Source organism: Cupressus sempervirens, chromosome 8 (genome assembly GCF_028749045.1).
Source record: "Cupressus sempervirens isolate cs-2001-9-10 chromosome 8, ASM2874904v1, whole genome shotgun sequence".
NCBI lineage: Eukaryota > Viridiplantae > Streptophyta > Pinopsida > Cupressales > Cupressaceae > Cupressus > Cupressus sempervirens.
In genome coordinates, this window is record NC_143125.1 from 46592247 (window position 1) to 46612271 (window position 20025).

At 33.7% G+C, this 20025-nt stretch overlaps 1 pseudogene; it reads right to left on the minus strand.

Moving 5' to 3' along the window:
• Positions 1–865: 865 nt before the first annotated feature.
• Positions 866–20025, minus strand: part of LOC149541535 (sesquiterpene synthase Cad-like) — a 129235-nt pseudogene continuing 110075 nt past the window's right edge.

A 20025-nucleotide genomic window follows, 5' to 3' on the forward strand; every position in this document is an offset into this window, starting at 1 on the left:
GTCGAGTAATTCAGTGCTAATCGAGTTACAACAATATTTTCAATTTCAATAGAGTTTGGTTTTGAATTGTATTGACATATAAGGGATTTGGGATTTATTTTTATGGTAACTGATTCAACCCCCCCCTCTCAGTTACTCCTCTTATATTTCCAACAAATAGTACATCCCTAGATATTAATTTTCATATTCCCACCATCTTATATGATAAATTTTTAATACCCAAAACATATGCAAATTTTGATATTGTATTGTTATTGTTTGTTAAACTTGTTAAAGTGTTTTTTGCACAAATCAATATTCCTTATGTAGGTGAGCTCCACACCAAGCCAATTATTCTAGACAATTATCTATATAACCATAATCCCCTATGAAAAGTCCCAAAACCTCATGGCTTCATTTGATATTTTATAGTGATTAAAACCAAATGATGTTTTGTTTTTGTTTGTTATATGCATAGAATTTAAAATTTAGTTAGAGGTCTAGTGTAAATTTATATTTCTCAAATAAATAAATATAGTGTCAAAAAAAATTGTCTTTATGATTCTTATATAAATATGTAACCCTGTGTTAGATTACAGAGATTCATGAATTAGTTTGATGCTTCTTCAATGACAAACAGAAATCTTAATCAAAGAATGTGATAGAGGTTGATTAAATAATAAATAATTTCTAAAATATACATTCCATATATTTTAATTGAGATACATAAATAATTTGAACTAAGAACAATATATTAATGATTACATAATTGTCACATTTCTTTAGAATTCTATACCTCCCAAATATATTTCATAAATATAATATAATGCACATTTACATATATGAATGGTACTAATAAATCTATTATTCCTCTCACTTCTACTCTCTAAAAATATATAGGTTCAACTAGAATCTTCATTATGTCATCTTTGATACCCTTTCTAGATATTGAAAATCCATCTATATCCCTAAAAATGAAAGCTACTGACCTATACATATCAAAATATAATCTCTTGCAAGTAGTAGATATGTCATATTCATAAAATATACGACATTTCATCAACTCTTCAAAATTTGACTCAATGAGCATATTGGCATGATCTAAAGCTTGCTTCCTTGTAGCTCTAGGATTTTCCTTCATATAACACTCTATCAATGATGCACTCTCTCCATGTGCTTTCTCGTCCTTCAAAAATAAATATTTGTGTTAGATTTAATTAGAATGTACACTTCATAGATAATGAATCAACAATATTTACATATTAGTAGATATGTACCTGAAAATCTTTTGAGTCATCAACTAGTCGACAACCCCATGCAACACAACTTTGGAATTGATTAATTTTCTCAATAATATCATTAGAGAGAAATGTGTCAACTAAAAGCATGGAAAATAATGAGAGTACGAGAATTGTTGTAGATGGTACAAAACTTTTTAAATATTCAGTCAAACTCGGGAGATAATTGTTAGTAATCCACTCTACATCTTGAAGTTGCCCAAAAATAACAGTCTTCCACTTCAATTTGAAATCAAGAATATATCATTAGTTTAATAGTAACAAACTTTTTTTTTGAACAAAATCAAAATCTATTATATTTTTTGATATTTAAAATATAGACTTGTTTTTTTTCTCAATGAAATAACTTACAGGCATCCACTTTTGCACACATTGAATCACATGTATCTTCTCAGCGTTTGTAGCTACTTCCATGTATATTTTATGGACGAATTGGAAACATGTTTTCATATATTCAGGAAGGTGATTCATTGTTGACATATTCCACCTAACACTAAAATCATAATAAATAACATATACACAATTAATATCAACATATACAAGAATACATTATCACAATAATATATTTTGATAATATATTTTCATACTTGATCAAAGCTGTTGCGAAAGGTACAAGCTCATTGATGGTTCCATAAGTGTCAAAAATATTATCAAGAAGAGTAATGAGTGCACCCACTTTAGCAAAGCAAAGTCTAGTTGTAGAGAGTTCTTTCTCATAAAGACCACATGCATACAAAAAGTAAAACTCTACATGGCATTGCCTAAAGAAACTAAGTTCCTTAACCTTTGTCTCATTCCACCATCTATATATTCATATCCCAAATACCAAATTATTTGACCCCATTAGCATTTTAAGGAACATAATGAACTCCCAAACTTGACAAATTCAAAATTTATTAGAACAAAGATTAAGTATTGTACACAATTCTCTTTCTTGGATAAAATTTTGAGCTCATCATGGTGTTGACATTGCAAAATGTTGAAGTCTAGTATTGCCAATTTTAAAATTTTCCCCCTTTTCTCACTTGGCATTCTGAAAGAAAAAATAAAGCAATTATTTCTATTTGGATTATATTTTCCCATTTAGATAATATGACATTTCTGTGTGAAGTCAAGAAATAAATAATTTTTTATTAAGCACAATTGAATGAGTTCTTACTATATAAATTATCAATAAAGGTGGGCATTCATGTTTGACTTACTCATAAACTCCCATAATGCACATTGAAGCATTAATGTCACATCTAAACATTTTGATATAGTTCCATGCCTCTCATCTAGGGACTCTACGCTTCCATGGAATTTTCATAACATATTCAACCTATACAATTAAAATTAGATGAGATTATATTAACTTTGACAATCATTGAATTAAATTAATAGTTTGAGAAAGCATGTAAAAACTACAAGCTGAAGAAAAATTGTATTTAAGAACCTCTTATTTGGTCAAGAAGTGAGATGACTTGATTAGTATGACAAGGTGAGAGGTAAGAACTATAACTATTCACAATATCATCTCAACAAACTTTAAATATGATGATGGATCACTACAAGAAAATATTTGTGAACTAATTCAAAGATTCATAAGAACCTTTATTGGCATGGACTAACTACCTTTATCGACATGGACTAACTAGTAGCTAGCTATCCTCCTCCTTGAAATCAAATTTAATAAAATTACTAATACATCTATCATCTACACAAGATAAATTGGAGCTTACTCTGATGGCATCTTCAAACCCTGATAGTTGCCTTTGCTTTAAATGGTGGTCTGACTTTTTTAGCATGAGTTCCCTATTTTCTACTGCCATGAGCTTCTTTTTTTTGTGTTTGATATGAGCTACCTACCTCCTTCAAATAGTATTAAGGCTCTCTTCCTTAGCATTGCTTTTCTCTTGTAGGCTACTTGTTCTCCTTGGCGTGCTGGAGTTTATGGCTGCTCCCTGCTCTCCTCACATGAGCTCCTCTGTTCATTAATGTTGTGAATGCTCAATCCCTCTTGGCTTCTTGGTCTTCCCTTTTTTTTTAAAAAGGCGTGCCTCATTGATTAATGTGGAGCCTTTGTTTCTAATAAACAACTTCCATGTTCATACTTAATAGCTTGTGATGTTTTCAGGCTAAGAGTCCACGTATGTGACACCTAAATTAGAGGAAAATTAGTACTTGTTAAAGAATTTTCATCAAAATATTCTTCTAAATCAGATGGTTTGAGTCCCATGTCGAGTACTTGAACTAGAATTAAGCTTTGTAAATTCAGAATATGATTTTTAGATCATCAACTTCAGCAATAGCATGACTTGGTAGATTTTTTTATTTGTAAGACATCAAATTTCTTCCTGAACTCTACCCCTTCCTTTGTATTGTAGTGTGTCTCTAAATTTATTAGATTCTCTTTACATCTTGCCTTGTCCCACACAAACTTCTGATGCTCCGATACTACTTTCCTTTGCATATCATCCCATTCTAGAGCAATGTGAGATCTCATTGTTTGAAACAATTTACAAAGCTCTATATTGATTGTTCTCTTTTCTGAATTAAACTCTTTGCCACCATTATTTGAAATAGCACAAATTTGGATGTCACTTCAACTGGCATAAGGACAGAAAGGCATTTTTTATTACTACTTAGACCTTAGCACAAGTGGTGGAAAGGAAATATGCCTTTTGCATGGCCTATAATCTTGGAGCTTTCTAATCTCCACCATAAACTGGTCCCTTACTTTCAAAAGGAGTTAAAATTCTATATGCATATTGCACATTGTACGATGACTCAAAAAATTATAACATTACCCCTTTAAAAAAACCTCTAATTATAGGCTCGTATCTATGCAATCAGATGAAATTGGTCAGGCCCAGAAGTGGGTCCAACTTAAAAAAATTTTGTTTCCAAACAACTAAGTTCTCAAACTGATTTATTGATCTATCTGATATTGATTAAACTCGAATTTGAGCATTTATTGATCATTTAAAACTCATTTACCCACTTTTTACAGACTGTCAAATTCACATCAGGAGGTCTGTTGACTGGCCTTAAAAACTAACCAAATCACTTGATCTGGCTCTGGAATTTGACACACTTATTCTTTATTTTGCATACTTGCACCCTATTGAATCTCATCTCATGACAGATTTGTGGTCAGAAGATATTCACTGTCAAAGTTTCCTTCTTAAAATCACCTGAATGAAAACATGTCAAAAAACACTAAACTGAGTTCGAAATCGGCTTCAAAAATTGGGCAAATGAGCACATGGAGAAATGAAAATTGGGGCATTGGTTCTTTGTCTTGAGGACACTAGGGATCTGCGATTTGGGCTAATGATGAATAAAAGGGCACAAATGGCGAGTGGTCAAAGTAGGTTACTTGGATTTTGCAAACTGGAAACACTGACGGAAAATAGTTTTTGCGACTGGAATTGACCTAGGAAAGTGTGCAAATGGATTCATCAAGACTTAAAAATTGGCACACTTGGAGTATTTTTGGAGGACAACATAGGGGTAAAATCCATTTAGTCTCACCAATCATGGATCTCAAGTTATAATGTCCCAAATAGGGGTCTTGACAAATCTGCAAATGCTGACACCAGTAAAAAGCTAGAAATTGCGTTTGGAATCGCGTTTGAAAATTGATCAAACAGATTCTTCAAGAGCTAAAATTTAAAAAATGAAAAGTATCTAATGTTTATAATGAAAAAAAAAAGGAATTTCAGCATTTCAATCAACTGGTCAAAAGTTACAACACGTCAAACAGGGCCTCCCAGAATTCAGAATTAATTGCAAAAGCACGAAAATAGTAACTGGCCAACATTGAGGGATTCAAAACCTAGTCAAATGGACTCGAAACAACTCAAAATTTGAAACATAGGTTCTTAGGTATGGACACTAGACACTCCCAAAGAAAAAAGTTACAAAACATTTTTGGGTGCGAGATATTCATTTGCAAACATAGCCTCCTAACACTATTTGAAACAAGTGAAAATGCAGAATTGACATTTGCTCAAAACAAGACTTTACGAAATGGCTCAGAATAGAAATTTAACTTTATGGAACACTTTGACAGGCTAAATGGAAGGTGCTAGAAGCATTAAACACCTCTTAGGCCTTAACTTGATAGCCGGGTACATGTGCATCAAAAAAGAATTTATAGGGTTCGGTTTCTCAAAATTGCTCAAAATTTGGGCTACAACTTTGAGTGCCAACAATCTCTAGCCTATTCTTCCAAGTATTGAGGAATTTTATGAAAAAACCAAGGTGTATGAATTCTATCCTCATCTGGAATTAAAGAGGAGTTTTCATGAATATGTAAAGGTAAATGATGTCTTCAAAATGAGGCTTTGTTAAGAAATGTAAGGGTTCCCTGAGTGAAAGTTTTTACCAAAGGCTATATCAGGGATCAACCAGTTTAGATGTTTTTTCATCCAATTTCCATCTTTCTCCTTCCTGAGGATTGGTGCATTTGATGGATTCCCCAAGAAGCTCTCCATACATCCCAAAGATAGCATAGTTCTTGTTGAATTATGTAGGAAAGTACTAGAGGTGAACACCTTATGTCACAATGTGAAGAAGATAGCCAAGTGTTATGATGAATATCAAACTAGAGAAAGGCATTGGCCTAGATTGACAATAGATGAAATTAAGTTGTATGATGAAATTGTTGATGTTAGTGATCTTGTAGATGATGGCTCATACATGCATCCCTCAATTTACAAGAAAAGAAAGAACACTTATATAGTATCAACTCTACCTAAAGGTCCTATTATTGACACAATGGAAGTCTTAATGGGTGATATCATTAAGAGGATGGATAAATGGGTAGAGTGGAACATAGCAAGGAAGAAGAGAACTAGAACTACAAGTTCTTCTAGTAGAGTAGCTTTTGGGACAACCCAATCTTCTACTGCTACATCCACTACTATAGCTAGATCAACATTAGCCAAATCAACACAATCTATTAGTGGAGGAGGAGACCAACCTCCTAAGAAGAATGTTCACATCACTTCAACCTATGTAGGAGGATCTCTACCAGAAATCAAAAAGGTTGGATAAGAAGAGAATGATAAAGTCAAATAAAAGGAGAAAGAGAAACCAATAGCCAAGGTCTCCTCCCCTATGTTAGTCATCAACCTTGATGGTGAAAAAAACCCTATGGATGGCCAAGAATAGGAGGTATTTCAGTAAGGTGATACCTTGGCCCTCTCTATTACTAAGGAAACTTATTTTCCTTTTTCTTGCCAAAGAAAGATGACACCTCCAATTGCAAGGAAGTTGTTTGGTCCTATAGCTTTCTAGTCAACAGTCAATCTCCTTTCAACTGAATCTTGGATGGAAGAGACTATTGATTAGAAAAAGAGAAGACGTGAGGAAGTGCTCCATCTAAGGATCTTATTATACGAGAAACTTTAGCTCGACCAACATCAAAGAAGGTGAAAAAGTAGAAGATTATAGAAGTATTGACCATAAATTCTTCTACTAGTCACATGCTAGTGGAAATTGTAGAACCTTATAAGGAGGGAAAATTTCATGAACTAACTCCCAATGATTTTTAGATTAGATCGGTTAACATAGGAATTCCAATCCACAAGTCTATGGTCAACATCTAGAAATCAACAAATGTGAAGGTTGAGGATAGCTTGGAGGATTTAAGGTCCAAAAAAGAGGTACTTAAAGCCTCAAATAAGGAGTTGATGAATTACATAAAAGCTACACTTGGAAGTACCTCAACAAGCACATTCAACACAAGTGTAGAGGAGAACAAGAAATTTCTACTTAATTTATAGTAGGAGAGGAAATTTGGTCAAATTGGTCTTACCTAGATTGATGAAATAAAGGTCCAAGGCCTCCCTCTCATTGATAACCTTGGGAATCTACTATTAGACACTAACAAAATGAGAGAAGTAGTATCAAACAACTAGAATTTAATGTATTAAGCATTAGAGAGCCTAATGGAGAAATTGTCCCTATTGCAAGAGGTGATCACCATGAAAAATAATGTTGTTGTGACCCATAGGATACTCAAGATAGACCAAGAAGCATTTATTCATTGGAAGAAATCACTTGAATTGAAAATTGAGAGCCCATTTAAGTCTGAGCATGTGGTAAAGGAGGTATACAATTTAGTGAAGAAAGTAATGGACAAGATATTTGAACATTTAAAGTCTATGCACACTAAATCATATGTCATCAATAATGGTTAGTTGGTAGACATTGAACAAATGAAGATAAACATTCTAGCATTCATTGAAGAGGCTACCGATCCATCAATTTTCTAGGTGGCAAGGATTTTGGAACTCTCAACAATGGATTGTGTTATGAAGTGTACAACAAAGAAGCTCCAATAAAATATCTCTAGAGTTGAATAATTGACACAAATTCATGATTATTGGATAATTGGAGCTAACAACATTTGAATTCCAATTTTCTATGAGCTGAAAAGTGTAATTGATGCAATGAAAGCATACATATCCAAGGCTATAACTACAAAGAAAAATCAATGCTTTGACAAAGGATTACATTCTTCTTGCAAAATATGACAAGTGTTAACTCTTCTCTCTCTTTAATTTTCTAATACTATAGCGATACTTGGTATTCTCTTCATAAGCTAAATTTTTGTTAGGGATGATAGATCTAGTCAATCCTATTTTTAGAATGCTCAAGGGTTCTCTAAAGGAGTAATCATTTAATGTGATTGGCCAATTCTAAAAGGGCCTATAAATGTTAATTTTTTAGAGGTAAATAAGATCAGATTTATTTTTTAATGTGGGAAAACTCCTATAGTTGGGACTACTACGTGAGACTCTAGATCCATGTTTTGATTTTGTCATTCATGCTTGTCTAGATTTAGTTCCTACATGGTGGTTGGAATGAAGTTTGTTGTTAATGAAAACTATGGGATAATGAATGAACTTGGCTTTTTTTCTTTCTTATCAGTGGTTATAAGCTTTATTTCCCTTATTTGTAGTTTTATCTCATTTCCTCTATTCTATACAAGTTAGTTCATGTGCATTTCCATGGCTCTATGGGAATTTTAGGATTTGATTAATGTAAATACTGAGTTAGAAACAAATGGTTATTGTGAAACCTCATTAACTTGTGTAATATGGGCATTTCTTAGTTACTCATTCTCTTTTCTTATGCAACATGCATTGCTAGTTATTGTTCTATTATTGCCTCTTACATTTAGTAAGTACAATAGATTGTATTTAGGAGATGGAAAAACTGAAAATGACTCGTGTGCATTCATAGTTGTGGAGCTTTGTGAGTCATCATCTGAAATTTTCCTAGATTGTTTAAAAGATTGGACAATCTAGTCATATGTTTTTTTCTCTCTAGTTAAGAGCACACCCCTAAATCCCATTGATCCACTAAAAGAAACATTCATTACAAATATTTGCATACAAGGGAGTTTTACCTTTTCAATCTAGGGGTTTTTGATAAAACACCTACATTAACCCATTATGTTGTTAACTAATTTTCCTTTCATCAAAATGGGCACGTTGAAGAGTTAGGGTATAAACTAAACCAAGGAAGAGAGATTGTTAACCAACAATTTTTGGTGACTCTACTGTGGAACTTTACAAAATTTCTAAATTTTATATTTCCCAGTCTTGAAAGTTATATGAAAGATAAACTCACATGCATGTTTCTCATTGCATAAAGTATTCCCAGTAAGTCTATCTATAACTTCATTGGAATAAATCTAAACTGGGTACCAACATATTTATTGAGTTGTGCCTATTGACTCATGAGGAAAAATGGTGTTACATCATGAAGGTTAAATTCCAATGATTCAACCAAAAATTGACTTTGAAGATGAAGAAGAAGACATAATCAAATTGTTGAATACACTCATATGGAGAAGTTAAAAATTCCTAAATGAGTATAGAAGAGTCATCTTTGTAATATAATGAGAAGTAGCCAATGTTGAGTATTGGGAAGGTGTACTTCAGAAAAAAAAAAGGTTGAGGCAAGCCTAAAGGCACACCTTTTGTGAATAGACTAAGTTCATCATGGATCCCAAGTATACCGGGAGCATTTGTAATCATGGTCAAACATATATAGTGTTTGAGGAGTTTAGGAAAGCTGATTTTCCCATATTAGAAGACCCCCTAAGAAGAAGAAGAGCTTTCTCAAGAGATCCAATGTTAGAAGGTATCTATGGAGCTTTTTTTCCACCCTATCTTGCTTCCTAGAGACATAACCAATCCTCTTCCCCACCTATTTTTAAAACATAAACTCTATCATTGAGTAATGCTCTCACCTTACATAGAGTGACAACACCAAATACTGTTACTTTCTAGCCAGTACCAATTAATCTTAATGCATCAATGGTAGTATCATGGGGTAATGTTATTCATCCTTTATGCCTTGATGCTAATAATGATTTACCAAGAGCCTCTTGAAAGAATTTTCCCAAGTTCAATGGTGATGGGAAGTTTTCTACAAATGAACATATTGCTACTTTCTTTGCAGCCTATAGTGTTGTCTCCCCTCAACATGAATATGCATTCGTAAGGATGTTTGTTGAAACACTAGTTGAAAATGTAGCTGATTGTTTCCAACATCTTCTTGTTGGATGCATCATAACCTAGAATGACATCTAAAATTGATTTGAGGCCCACTATAAAATTACATAAGATGAGCATAGGTTGTTGTCTTAGCTTACTCATATCAAGAAGGAACTAAATATTCCCAGGAGGGATTTCATTACAAGTTTAAATAAATTTCTTAATAAAATTCCTACTAAAAGTAGGCCAACTGTGGATAATCAGAAGATGTTCTTCATTACTTCCATGCCTCCAGATATTAGTTTTCAAATCAGATGAGAATAGGTGGAAAATCTTCGAGATGCTCAAATTCTGGCCATAGAACTAGAAGATGGTTTGATAGCAGCCAAGAAATGGATGAAAGAGATTTATAGTGGAGCTTCCATAAGCTATATTACTGACACTACCAATGACATAGAAGAAATGCTTCAAAAGATGTCAAACGAGATGATTGCCATGAAAAGTCAAATGGGTAAGCCAACTTCTTCATTTCAATAGCCCTATCAAGACATATCAAGAAATCAACATGAAGGAAAGATAGTTGCAGTGAGAGGTCACAACACTAGCATCTTCCACATGTATGTATTACCATAGTGATAGGTCTAGCACATGAAGGTACATCTAATCTTCTAGTTTCAGCTCCTGTGGATGACTTCTTGGTAGACATTTTAGGTTTTTTTGTGGAGTCACACATAAAAAATTTGGGAGACTTCTTTGATGATATACCACTTCTCTTTACTGAAGATGATCCTTCTACAATTGTTATTAGGGTTCACTCTAACCGTCCTATCCATTCTCTACATGATCAATCTTCACAGGTTGAAGTAATTATGGATACTTATTAACAACAGTTATAGAAGGTTTCTTTATCATCTGAGGAGACAAATTGTTCTTTGGGATAGGTTCTACATTCATCCTTGATAGGGATAGTTGAGCAGGTTTCAGATACACTGTTCATCATCAAGATTCTTTTCACACACAGAGGAAGAATCTCAACTATACCTGTGCCATTATTTCTTTTAAAGGGGAGGAACATTATTTAGCGCTCATGGATCAACTTCTACATTGGAGTAGCTATCACTGATTAGGACACTACATTTAGGGGGGGGGACTTTTTCCTCTTATGGGGTTTTTTCCTTCTCCTAATTCTCTATTGTATATACTTGATGTATGTCGTAATGGGGGGGGTCTTGATTACTCCATCCATCCATACATCTTATAATCTCTCTTTTTGGGGGAGGGTTTTTCCCATGAGGTTTTCCCTCTTTCTCCATTTTATGAGAGATTGCATTTTTCATTATGTAAATGGGTACCTAACATGGCCTAGTAGCCAAGATCCATCATGCATTTCATCCTAGTTTATGTAAGCTTAAGTGCATTCCTTTAAGTTTCACTTCAAGGGGGGTGTTGGTGTAAATAAGTATTTACTATTTACATTTACTTACATTTACTTAGGTTAATGCATATTTTATTGTTTATTTATTAGTCACCTAGGAGTATGCATACTCTTATGAGTTGTCATGTTGACAACATAGGAGTTACCACTCTAATTATGCACATGGTGTCTATAATTAGGAGTTAGCACATTATTATAAGCACATGGTGTCTACATCATCTACACATATGTGACACCTCATCATGCTTATCCTCTTATCTTAGAGGATATGTGCTTAGTTTTCATGCTTATCTCCTAGTACATTCTAGACACATTCTAGATGCATCTTAGAGGCCTTTATATAGAGGCTCTCCTAGTGTGCATGTATATGCTTACATACTTCTGACACAATAGTGAGCATTCTATTATTGATCATACTCTTGGTCTACTATTGTGCTTGTGTTTTTGCTCCTTGATCTTGGGTGAATTTTTCTCTAAGGAAAATTCTTACAATTATTAATGCATATTCATATTGGTGGCTTGGATTTGGATTTTCTATGCCCTAAGTCACATGATTTTCTAATTTTTTTCTTTATATAGAATGGATGATATGTTGTTACCAGGTATAGTCATTGTGGAGGATTGTGGTTGACTATTTTATGTTGATAGGTTAGACATATTGAGAGTCAAATGCTTGGTTCATGGATGTGATCATGATTCCATTTATTTTAACATGACATAGTTGGATATATAGGTACATTCTTGATGTTCATTGGTTTCGATTCCTAATTTGGTTATGGTGGTATATCTTCTTGGTTGAGGATCATGGTTATTTTTTTTCTTTTTTAGGAGCCCATGTGTGCACTTTGAGTTATTTGATGGTTTGATGTCTTGGTTGATTCTCATGTTTACAAGATGGGCTATTATCATGATGTCATACATATCTTGGATATACGATTTAGTGGGAGCTTGTGACAGTGATGAGGTGACAATGTAGGATTAGTTCCTCATTTGATCTATATCTTCTTGGTTTCACTTGGTATTGACACTTTGGTTGTGTGTATAGATCTAGAGGATCTTCATGTAGGAGATGGATGTTATGATGCCATGGGTGACTCGGTACCATAGTTGAGGGGGAGTTCTTGGCATTGACATATATTTATTGAGTGTTTGAAAATGTTGGAGGTTTGTCTTAGATCCTATTACTGCAGAAGCATCTTTGATATTTTCATGGTATACTTGGTTATCTTCATGGTGTGTGAATATGGTTAGATCTTGAGGACTCATGGGATTCTTGGTTATTTTCATGGTGTGTGGAGATGATTCTTCATGGTATGTGGAGATGGTTTTTCTTCATTATGTGTGGAGATGGTTGCATCTTGAAGACTAATAGAGTTCTTGGTAAAGGTGTGTTTTATGTTTTCATTTTACATGTCATCCTTGGAGTTAGGATGGTTTTATTTTATTCCATGGTATACTCTTGATACACGTTCAAATTTTTGACATGTTATAGTATGTTCATATGGACTATGTTATCTCTTTGGTTGAGATGATTAGATCATGTTGTCATATTTATGTTCCTAAGGCCATGGTTGGAACTTTGACATTGATCTTAGTTTAGTTTCTTGGTATTAAGTACATTGATCATAAGCTAATACTTCATGATATTACTATGTTTCATTTGGAGTTGGAATGGATTGATTGGTTATAGGTTCTCATGGATACTTAGAGATAGTGGTGATGATGATTTCTCTTGGATTAAAGAAGCATTTGTTGGGATGGTTGATGGTTTTAACAAGAAGTCCAAGGGACATTCACTTGAGAGGAGATTTTTTTTAGATGCATCTTGGTTGGAGATTTGGATCTTGATGAACATTCTCATTTGCTACTCTTTGTCTACTTGACCATTTCTACTTAAGAGTTATAGCCCATTGCTTCTCTCAGGTGCACTATGTCTATGCTTGTTTTTCATGGATATGGATCTTGAGCTATGATACATGAGTTATTTTTGGAGGGTTCATTTGAGAGATGGTTTAGCATTAGTTATCTCCTTGTGCATATATTTTTTTTATGCTAGTTGAGTTTGGGAGATGATCTTATATTGGGTATATTCCTTGGATTAGGAATGGTTTATGAGTTTGATCTTCTTATGAGAGGCTTACATCCATGATTAGTTATATGGTATGGTTTGGGTGTTGGTGAGGCTTCTTGGTTGGGGTTTTATGGAGGAGATCATACTTGCACAATTTACATCTAGAGGTGTATGTAGAAGGACATGATACAAGTTATGATTTGCATGGTTTGTCTTTATTCTTGGTTATCTTCTTGTATGTTTAGTTTTCTTACATTAGATTTGAGATTGGTTAGAGATTGGGATCACTAGTTTGTTTTCATATATGTCATGTAAGAGATGACTTGGTTATTAATTTATCTCTTTCCGATATTGTTTGTGGAGATCTTGGGAGAGCATTGGAGATTTCTTATGAGAGCTGTTCTTGCAAGATATCAGTTTATGTATTGTGGATGTCCTTGAGATTATATGGATTCACTTCTTTGAGATATTGTGAGTGGATTGGTTATATATTTGACATTATCTTTTGTAGTGGGAGCTTCTTGGTATATATGTGGCAGGTATTTCTCTTAAGGCTTGTGATTTCAAGTTATAGATTGGATATGTTGATGATGTGAGATTCACTTGGTATACCTTTGGAGGTATGGATAGTTGGATGGGTTTGGCACTTGCTGTGGGTGTTATTTCAGCTATGGATATTTTGAAAACTATGGATACATGTGATTACCTTTTGATTAGGATTTTTTGTGTTTGAAATTTCAGTTAGTATAGGATTTTATGATCTTCTAATGTGACATGTTGGGTGGCTTTCTCTTTGGATGGCTTCTATGTATGTCTAGTGGAAGTAGCATAATAAGAGGTGGCTTCATTCATGTGTGAGATGCTAGATACTTTGATTTTGTTGTGGGCACTAGGATGGAGCACTTCATGTACTTTGATCCATGTTGGTTGATGTGTTAGGAAGAATTATTCCCTTGTTCATTCTGTGGCTATAGATTAACCCTATGTAATGTATACAATGAGTGGGAGATTGTTGAGATAATGGGAATTGCACGCATTGCATAATATTGTTACATTATATTATATTATTTTATTATGTAATGTTGCACCTAAGTGGACATGCAACATATAAAGATTCCAATGGGATATACTTGATGAGTTGTATTGTAACATTGTGATAATATTTCATGTAATAATTTAATATTGGGGAAAATAATTAAAATTCTAACATTAAATGTAGGGTCAATGGGTTAGGTAGCATATTATTTTAGCACATGGTTTATGTAATACCACTTGGTGGTTTTGTGGGACTTGCTCTATATAAGTATCCACAAGGGTAGTTATTCTAGGGAGAAGATGGAAGGGAAAAAGGCAAGAGTCGAGTGGGGCAAGGCTTGATAGATTATCCAAGGGAGCATTTGTGAAGGTTGGAAGCATGGCATGGGATGTGTGGATTTATGCTTGTTCACATGGATTTTTTGGTTGTGTCTATGGATTTGAAGGCTTCCATGGTTGTATTACAATGGTGTTTTTGCTTAATAATACATGATGATGGATGCTTTTGGAGCGTGAGTTTTTCATTCAATGAGGGTTTCCCAAGGTATATCTTGTGTCACATTTTTTGTGGTATGTTGTCTATTCTCTTGCATGTATATTATTAATTCCATATTTATTTTAGATCTATTATGGGTTATGTGGAAATAGTTAAATTCTTTGTTGCAAGTTTCCTTATATGTTAGGCCCTGCCAAGAGTTTTCTCTTGACAATAAGAAAGACTTGGAGCTAGGTGCTGAGAAACTAAAAGGTAACAAAATACCTAGACACTTAATCTCTTTAGAAATATTTTTTAATAGAATATCAGGAGAGAAAGAGATAGGAAAGGTGGAACTTTAGATGATTATGAGGGAATCAATCTAGGCACTGAACTTAAGCCTAAAATAATCAACATCGGTAGTTGTTGTTCAACCAAAGAAATAATTAGAGCTAAAGCACTAATTTTTGAATATCAAGATGTTTTTCCATGGGGTTATGAAGATTTGAAAACCTTTAGGGATGGTGAGTTTAAGAATAAAATTCCCATTAAGCTAGATGTAGTTTCATTTATGTAAAAGAAATGTAACTACAACCCAATGATTTCAGATGCCATATTTAGAGAACTCTATAAAAATGTTAGAAGTTGATATTATATACCCCATATAACATTCAACATGGATAGCTAATTTTATCCCTATCAGGAAAAAATATGGGGAGATCAAAATTTGTGTTGATTTTAGAAATCTAAATCAAGCATCTCTCAAAGACAACTATGCTATCCCCAACATGGATCAGTTGTTGCCTACAACGGTAGGTTCTAAAATTATGTCCATGTTGGATGGTTTCTACAGCTTCAATCAGATTGAAATACACCTAGATGATTAGTTTAAAACAACATTTATCACTCCTTGGGGAACTTTTTCTTACAATAGAATTCCCTTTAGGATAATTAATTTTGGAGCCACCTTTCAAAGAGCCATGAATTCATCCTTTGCAAATTTGAAGGACAAAATTATTGTTTTCTACCTAAATGACTTGACAATTTTCTCTAAAACAAGAGAAGATCATTTGAGAGATTTAGAGAAAGTGCTGAAAAGATGTAGGGAACATAGAATCTTGCACAACCATAAGAAGTTTGTCTTCTCTATAATAGAGGTGAAGTTTTTGGGCCACATAGTGTTTTAGGAAGGCATCAAAATTGACCCTGAATGTGTCAAATCTATACAATAGCTTAACCTACCATTAAGAAAAATAGGAGTGAAATCATTCTTTGGTCAGGTAAATTTCTTAAGAATTTAGTTCTTGATTTCTCTGAAATTACAAAATGTATAATTGACATGATGAAGTATAGTCATAATTTTAAATGGAGTAACTCTAGAAGAAAGGCATTAATGAGATCAAAACTATTATAGCTCATGCATTTGTCCTAGCTCACCTAGATTATACCAAAAAAAAATATTTTATATTCCTATGCATCAACCTATACATTGTCCTCCATACTCATGCAAGAAAATAAGAAATGCATCCAATCACCTATTTCTTTTATGAGAACCCCTCTCAAGGAGCATGAATTGAGGTACTCTCGAATTGAAAAACATGCCTATGTTATGGTTAGAGCCCTTAAGAACTTCAAATTCTATGTCTTGCATTCACATTTAATCATTTATGTTCTTGACTCAGCAGTCAAACGTATCTTAAATCAACAACAAATAGGGTGTAATTCAAGAGGATCCTAGATAGCCAAAGTCCAAGAGTATGAAATTAAGCTAAAACCTACAAATTTGGTCCATGGCAATGGTTTGTACAAAGAAACTGTAGAAAATATGGAGGTAAGTGAAGGGGAACAAGTCTTAAGAATCCTAATGGTAAGCCTCCAAGACACTTGGTTTTCGAATATTTCTTATTTTATTAATTATGGAGAATGCCCTAGTGGACTGACCTATATGAAGAAAAGAGATCTTAGGACCAAGTCTACGAAGTATGCCATTTATGATGATCAATTGTACAAAAGGGTGACTGATGACACATTCCTAAGATGTGTAGATAAGCCTTAGTAGGAGATTAATCCAAACATTCCATGATGAAGCTTGTGGTGGGCATTACTCTTCCACAATCACATCATATAAAATTTTGAGGAAATTTTATTACTAGCTAGGTATGTTTAAGGATGCCTAAAAATTGGTAGCCCAATATAAAAAGTGCAAATTATTTGCTGGTAAACCTTAGTTTTCTGCTCAACTATAAAATTAGTAGTAATAGAGGGCCACTTTTAGCAGTTGGGAATTGATTTTATTGGCCCAATTAATCCCTCACCACCTACAAGACATTTATACATCGTCACTACTACAAACTACATGACTAAGTGGCTAAAAGATAAGCCTACCAAAAAAACCACCTCCCGAGTTGTTTGTGAGTTTGTTAAAGAAAACGTCCTTGTAAGATTTGGTGTCCTGCTAAAGTTGGTTATGGACAATGCTACATATTTTTCTTCAGCTAAAATTTTTAATTTTTTCTATGATAATAGTATCCACCTCATTCAATCTTCAAATTATTTCCTTTAGGGAAATGGTCAAGTAGAATCAAGCAAAAAAAATTTGGTCAATATCATGAGAAAGCTTGTCTCTGATAGCCAGAAGGATTGGCATAAGAAGTTATATGAAGCTATTTGGGTAGATAGAGTAACACCTAAGAAGTCCATTGGTATTTCTCCACTTGATCTAGTATATGGAGTTGAGTCTAGTCTTCCCCTTCCCTTGGAGTTATTAGTCTACAAGTTGAAAAAAATAATTGAAGATCTTGTATTTCAAACTACTCTAGAAAAGTTAATTATGTACCTAACCAAGCTAGAAGAGGAGCATGAAAAGTTGTTTGACCACATAAAAAAGCATTAGAAGCATGTGAATGGTTTCTTTGTAAAAACAACAAGGCCAAGAAGGTTTTTGGAAAATGGTATGGTCCTGCCATGGGATAAGAGATGAGAACCCAAAGGCATGCACCATAAATTTGACTCTATTTGGAAATGTTCTTTTAGAATTGTGTGAGTAAATTAGAATAACTCCTTCATACTAGCCTATCCTACTGGTGAGGTTCTACCATTTTCCTATAGTTTCTAAAACCTAAATTTTTATTATCTCAACAATTGAAAGCAAGTGACCCCTATAGTTAGAGGTAGCTTAGGTATTTTCCCTTTCTATTACATGCTCTAGTTTAGTTTTTTCTTCCCTTTCATAGTTTCCTTTTTGTTGTGTGTTTTATTTTGTTGTTTCCCCCTAAGGTTTTCCATTCTAATTTTGAAAAACCAAATATGTTAGGTCCATTCTTAGACATGTGCATGCCTAAGTCCCTAGTCAGAGCATGTTGTTGCCAAATTCTGGTCCTACCCTTTAAAAATTCTAGCTTGGTTATTTTTCATTTCATATATGTTCAATTCCTTGTCTAGGTCTCCCCTACATGGATCCCTTCTCATCAAGTATCCCCAAGGCTTTCCTTTTGGGTCTTTTTGGGTTTTCCATACTCCACTTCCACCAACACCTCTATGTGAGATTCTTTCTTTTTCTTTGCATTAAGGTATTATATGATATAGGTTTGATTGGGTTTCTATCTGAGCATCTTCTCGATGAGAAGGAAGCATATTTTACTCTACAATTAAATCCTAATGCTAGCATGGTGTTCCTTTTAGATTCCAACCTATGTTGTCAAATTCCCATTGCTAGTGCACTTCATCAATTTGCATCTCAAAGAGAAAAGTATGTTGACATCTCCAGGTATGTTTAAAGGTTGGTTCATGATGAAGAGGATCAAAATAACAAGTATTCACAACCATGAAACTCTCACATACCAATCAATAGTTAGAATCTATTTTTGTGTAGAGGAATGAAGTTACATCAATCTAAGTGCTTTTCCCTTGGAAGCGAATGTCTTTGAGTTCATTTCTGAAGCAATGTTGGGAAGATAAGTGAAACACTTCTAGTTGCTCAAATATTTGTAAAGCATATTCCTCAATGATATTTTTTGTTAAGAGAAGATATGGAGCCTCTATATAAAATTTGGAAATACTAAATCCAAATCCAAAGACATTCTTTGGAAATACCACAAGGTTATTTCTAATTGAGTAGTTCATGAAGTGTGAAGCCAATTAAAGAAGATAATAGTAAAAGCCCTCAAGGTGGAAAGTTAATTTCATAACTTCTCCAAAGAATGAGCTAAAATACAAAGGAAATATTTGTGTAGAAAAGAAAGTGATAGGGTATCCAAGGCATCGAAGATATATTGCTCATGATGCAATCTTGAATCAAAGGAAAATACAAGCTTATAGAAAGATAGGTTTATGCTTCCTTCCCTACACATAAAAAATTGTGGTGCAAACCCTTATTCTAGATTTTGAAGTTAAAGGGGAAACTTTCATTAAAGCTTGAGCCAATCAATTCGGTAAGTAAATAATCTCACTACTACATGAGATTTAAGTGTATTCCAAAATCTATATTGGTCAGATTTATGAACCATCATATTGGTAGAGGTAAAATAATTTAAAGATTCATTAATCTACTTGAGTTATTGAAAATCTAACCATTACAACCATTAATTATGAGTCAATTTGTTAATGTGGAACCAATGTTCAAATTTCCAAGTCTATATGGTCAAATTTTTCCCAAATGGAGTTTTTCATGTCATAATATCTATTTTATCAAAGTAATTTGTCTTCTCTAATAAAGTATAAGCTAATGGAAATTAAAGCAATAGGATATGATTGGATAATTATATTGGAGAGTTTTTTGAAGAACTTTTCTGACACTTCCTTCAAATTTTACACCCTAGGTGATCTACACGGAAGACTCAATACCTAGCCCATCCATCTAGTTACTTAGAAATTTAAAGAAAGTGGACTAGTTGAGGTTGTCATGTTTGGGCTCCCCATGAACATGCAAACATTAGAATTGGTAAAGGCATGTATTGAAAGATACAATTTAGGGACAAACTAGATATTTTTTCTTGATCAATCTATTCTGCTCTTTGTGAACAAAGAATTGATGCAATCTGCATTTGGAATCCTAGAAAAGGAAGAGTATTGCGACATTGATTTTTCTTCCTTTTTATCAATGTTCAATGAGAAGAAGACTCTTTGGAAAGGGGACACGTAGAGAACATGGTTCTAGCCTCCTTAAAGCAAAAAGTGTAAAATACCAAGGAATCTTTTTGGAACCAATTTAAAGAGGGAAATCATTGATATCT